This window comes from Porites lutea, chromosome 2 (assembly GCF_958299795.1).
Source record: "Porites lutea chromosome 2, jaPorLute2.1, whole genome shotgun sequence".
In the NCBI taxonomy this organism is placed as follows: domain Eukaryota; kingdom Metazoa; phylum Cnidaria; class Anthozoa; order Scleractinia; family Poritidae; genus Porites; species Porites lutea.
In genome coordinates this window covers 49763052-49769051 of record NC_133202.1, presented here as the reverse complement: position 1 = coordinate 49769051, position 6000 = coordinate 49763052, and positions in this window count along the sequence as shown.

Sequence of the window (6000 nt, the reverse complement as noted above, 5' to 3'; positions counted from 1 at the left end):
AACTCAAAAAAGAGGAGTAGGTTTAAAACGATAACGAAAACTGAAACTTATTACTCATTTTCGACCGCAATAGTTCAAATGTGGTATAACTCCAAATTTTCTTCATCCTAGTTAAATCACACGAAACATTCATCTGACTCATACCTGGGAATTTGCTTGGCTTCGTGAACGTACCCTCTGTAAGAGGGTACGTTCACGAAGCCAATGCCTTACTTCAACCGTACTTTAATTACTGCAGCGAGGTCTGGGGGCATTGTAACAAAAGTCTTTCGAATAAGCTCCAAAAGTTGCAAAACCGGGCTGCCCGTATTCTAACCTTCTCCAGTTATGACACAAGCGCTGATCCTCCTCTTGAGCAACTCAACTGGAAACGGTTGGATACTCAGCGACAAATACAAGTGGCCACCATGGTCTATAAATTTATACATGGTCTTGCGCCCGACTATCTTGGTTCTCTTTTCACTAAATATAATCCACCTTATAATTTAAGGAACTCTGAAAACAAACTAGCTGTTCCATTGCCCCGCACCAATTTCTTGAAAAATAGCTTTAGCTATAATGGTGCGGTTATCTGGAACAGCTTGTCCCCTGAATTGCGGCAAGCAAAATCACTTAAATCTTTTCGAAATGGTTGTCGCGATTTCTTTGACTGAATCGATAAAACGCACACGGCATCTATGTAAAGCAGAATTTCTTTATTTTCTCTATCTTTAGTATTTAAATTTTTAGATCATGTTTATATAGATTAAAGTAGATTGTAATTTTTTATTATTATTATTTTATCTGATAGATTTACCGTGTTTAAATAAAAATAAAGTTCAAGTTCAAGTTCAAGTTCAAGAAGAAATGTCGAAGTCCGACAAATTTAGTGAAGCCGGGCCAAAATAGCTTAATATTTAACGGCTCCAAGTTTCCTTGTTTCGTAATGTCAGGAACAAAGCGAAATATCTTCTACTCTCTTGATCCTTAGTGAATTACCATTGTCAAAGTCCTATTTTCTCCATAAAAAAGTACCAGACCTCTAGCGCGGTTGAGTTTCATCGCCATCGAAATGTATAGACTTAAGTTGCGTTACTCTGTGACTGACCTTTTAAATGCACCGTACGTTACGTCACGGCAGTCACGGAACAGATCGTCAGCCAGCTAGTAGAGTTCGGCGTTTCAAAACTGTTACTCCCGCTGGCCGCTGCTACTGAATTGACCCATTTTGACTGTTTTCCTCACTTCTTAAATTAGAGATTTCCTTCAAGAAACCAAGCTAATTCCCAGGTATGTTTAAGATGGATGTCTAAATGAGTGATCAACATGCATAGGCGTACGGGAAATTTTTTGCCAGGGGGGGCGGTAAACCATTTGCCCAAAAATATCTCGCAAGTTGCCCAAATTTTTAAGAAAAAGTCGAAAAGAAATGAGGGCCATATTGCAACAACATAGGCCGTCCTGGCATATGAAGGTGGTTCGATACAGTTTTTCAGGGTCAATACCAAGTCTGAGTATAAACTACGTCGCCATAAACCAACATTTGGAAAAATTGTAGACTGCAAAACAGTCCGTATTTTTGCGTATTCAAGTACGCGCGAGCAGTCAAACAAAAGGTCTGGAGGCTCGGGCGCTTCGCGCGCGTAAGACTCTTACGCCACGCGTTACCGATTTCTTTACTGATTTTGAGAAAAAGACCGACTGTTTTGCAGTCCAGAAAAATTGCGACCACAGTTGCATTAAGATGAAAATTTGTCAACATTAGGGTTGCAATGACATCGGAGATGTCATAGCAACGAAATAACTCCATTACCTATTTTACTTCAGCAATGATTCTTGGCACGGGAACCTTACAAAATCGTTCACAAGAGCTTTTTTCTCCAATACGGTCGCCTCGATGTTTGTGAAGTTTAAGCAAAACCTTAAGAGCGTTATCGAGATATTTTGCAATGAAGTTTTTATTATTAGAAATTCGGTAAGAAAAGGAAAATCTTGATTTTTGGTCGTTATCTGTAGAAAACGAAGCTCGTTATCTGTAGAAAACGAAGCGCTTTTGAACTGCAATTTCACCTCATAGTGGTTTTAATCTTTTTAAAAACATATGTGAAAGATCGTGGAGGTAGCTCTGCTTGATTGCTAGAATCGAAAGAAGGATTTTTAACAAATTAGCGAATAATTTTAAACCGCTTGATAGATTTTTTAAAAGAATTAAGATTTTTCTCGTAATTCAAACTGAGAATTAGTCAGCCACTTCTTCATTTTCATACCCATTGTAGCCTGCGTAGCAAGAGTTTCCAGTCGAACTTGCGCGGAAACGCTTGCTATGCAGGCAATACCCATTGCTATTACTGCCATACACTGCCAGGCTTCGAGAGGAGATGCTTCTAGAAAGTTATGCGAAAGTTTATTTAATCAATTCTCGACTGGAAATAGTCCATTTCAGCTAGTGCAGTGCAGTATAGTGCCCAACAAAAAAAAAAAACTGCAAATAAGTAAATTACTCATCACATGCATATGCTAAGCAACCACTGAAATGTAACTGGATTATTACGCCTACTTCAGGTTAATATTCAGGTCTTTAAAATAATTATATAAACATGGAGACATCTTTAAAAACTAACTTTGCCCAAATTTATTAGGTTGAGGAGAATTTGGCGTTATACCACATGCGTAGCAAGCGTTTCCGTGTGGCTTCGGAGCAAGGAATTAGCTTGAAAACCTGTTCCTCATTTTTGAATTATTTCAGTTCGACTCTTGCCACAAAATAAGATTTTGCTCGTTTTTTTTTTTGACGGTCGCTCTTATAAAACTTACCTAAGCTCAAGGAACTCTCAGCATTTAGCTTAGAAAGTTATGAAAACCTGTTCCTCATTTTTGAATTATTTCAGTTCGACTCTTGCCACGAAATAAGATTTTGCTCGATTTTTTTTTGACGGTCGCTCTTATAAAACTTACCTAAGCTCAAGGAACTCTCAGCATTTAGCTTAACCGGCCTGTAATGTCATACGTATACCTTTTAGCGCTTGAAGACCGTTGTAGCTCACCTAGATACTCTTAGTTATCGGAAGGAATGTTTCCTTTTCAACAGCCACTATACAACAAAAGACTGCCCTGTGTGAGGATGAATGAATTGGTCACTACTTGTTTTTGTTATCCGTGATATAATGGTAGTTCCAAGGACAAAGGAAAGAAGGATAATAAGCGTCATAATTCTAATTGGTATATACACACTGAGTGATCTTGGTGATTTAAGCAATCTGATTGGTTCGCTATCTCGGACTATTCAACAATATTCACCTCCCAGCGAGTGGATAATGTGTGAGCGCCCTTTTTTTCCCCCATTTTCTTAGAGAAAGATCTTTTAAAAGTGGACAAAATCCTAGGGTTGACTTTTTTTCTGGCGAAAAAAGACTTCGAAGGATTCAAAACGGCGTCTTTTCATTTACTGTTGTTGAGTTTTGTGGTCGATGGATTGTTTACAACTCCCGTTTATTCGCCTAGAAGAGGCCGTTTGGTGAACTCAGCGTTTCGTAACATGAAAAATCTGGCCCAAAAACGAAGTTTATTTATGACAAACAAATTTGAAAGCAAATGTTTGCAGAAATTCTACATTTCAAGAAAACAGGAGAAAGAATGCTACATGAAGACGACGTCTTACCTCGAGGAACCGAATCGCCATTTTTGTCAGCACTTCATGCGAAGAACGACACAACAAACCTTTGCGGCTATAAACTTGGCGAATCAACAGAAAACAACAAAGCTCTTCTTTTCTTCTCAGGTAAGGAAACAATTCAAACTTTTAGCAGTTCCATTTAAGTCATTACGCTGTTGTTTGCGAAGTAATAAGCTTGTGAATTGCTATGTTTGAAAATTCTACAAAGACCTATTTTTAAACTGTCGCGTAGTAGCTGATCTGATCTGTCAATCAAATCGTACTTTCTAATGGTTTCCTCTCTAATTTTGTTGCGATCACTTCCTGTGTATATACTAAAACAATTATTCTTTTCAATCTCGGTGAATAGTGGCTTTAGCAATATTTACCTCGCCACTTCGTGGCTCGGTAAATATTTTGCCACTATTCCCCTCGATTTCAAAAAAAAATTGTTAATTATATAAAAATGTAACTATCTCGAAAATAACAAAAGTAAGCCTTTTGGAAAGAATGCTAATACATCGTATTAGTCAGTTAAAAACAAACTTTGCGAAGTGCGCGTGAGGTCGAGAATAAAATTTTATCGATACAAAATGATGAGGCAGGGTTTCGTTGAAATTGGTTCGCATAAACGCCCCAATGGGGTGGTAGCTTTGATGGCTGACGATTAAATATTTTTTTTGCCAAATTTGACGGTTTACGGTTAAACTTTACAGCTTTTAACGATACTCGGTTCATTGGAAGTAAGTAAATATTAACTTCTGTATTAATCAAATACTAACTGTTGTGGTTTAGAGGTTCTCTTGCATTGGCCTTTCACTTATCAAATTTCGAAATATTTTCAGGTATAAGCAAGTTCAAGTGTCTTTTAGTGTCTAGAGAGAGTGGTCTTGAGAACACGAGAACTGGTTTTTCCGGTTTAGAGATTTTTCAGGAGCCAGAAGTCCGTGAACATTAGGTTAAATAGTAAGATTTGAAGCCGTTCGACGGCTGACGGTTAACTGCATTGAGACCCTCTAACATGAAACATTAAATGATTCACTCACCAGTTGTGGGATGTTATATTCAACTGCATGTAGCAACCATGAAGTGTGACATTGGTCGTCGCGCCTAGCTACTTAAGTTCTACACACCAATGTAACAACACTGAACAACTCATTTATTGTGTGAAGAGTGTAAATCAGACTTCTAATTCGGAGAGTCAGTGTACGGGAGTGTCTATATTATATTCAAATGAGAAGCAAAACAATTGGTTTCGGATTTTCTTGTCTACTGACTTACGTTTCGTGAAACCGATGAAATAGTGAACACTGTAGGGGCTTAAAGGAAGTCAGTTAGAAAGTTTGGGTCCAGTATAACCGATTTTTTTTTCAACGATACTTGAGCAGATGTGATACGTAAAAAATCAAGTTATCTAAATGATAACGTTTATTCAATTCAACGCTTGGAAGCCCTCAAAAGCCGCGTACCCACCACCTTGTTTCTGTATGGATAGCTTATGCTTTGCTCCCAGACTGTTTATAATAGGTTGATAGTTGTAAATGTATCTTCTTTACATGATCTTTATCATTATCATTATCACTATCATTATCGTTAATATCATTATTGTTAAGAAAAAGCGACTTTTAAAACATTTAGCTATAAAAAGTTGCGACAAAACTTTTCTTAAATGTTTTTAAGAACTGTTTTGTCGCAATTTAACTTACACGACGTTTCGACGTTACCGGACTTCATTATCAAGTAAAAAGAAATAAAATATGTATGTTATATAAATACAAGAAAAACAATTATTATAGTTCATTAAGAAAAAGAAAAGTAACATATAAAAATATGTTACAAGTTAAACATGTCAAAGACTTTTGCACTGGCGGAGTAACTCTGGCTGTCAAGGCTAGGCCTCAGTTCTTTGATGAGTCAGTAGCATTTTATAAATGAGGCAGTCAAATTTTTCGTGGCACTACTTGAAAATATTGGTCCTTTTTAAGAAGATTTTTGTCACCGTGAGCTTCTAAAAAAACATTAACGTTTACCGATAGCTAAATACTTGTGTTTAGCAATGCGTTGATGAACGTGTCGGGCCTGGCTCGTACCCAGACGTCTCTCTTTTGATGAAAATGTGCGCGCAAAGGAAGGCGGGAAGGAGACAACGGGCGAGACGTCTGGCAGATCTTGTTTTCAAGATGGCGGCAAGAGTAATGGCACTAGCAGCTAAATACAGGAATTGCACCGACCTGTGATTGGAAGATAAAAATAGTATGTCAGTGGCGATGACGTGACAATTCGTTACGTTAGCCGTTTCAAGAGTAACGGTTTTTATCACAGGAAAATACAATATAATATTAAATATTTCTCAAAGACAAACAGTGTAG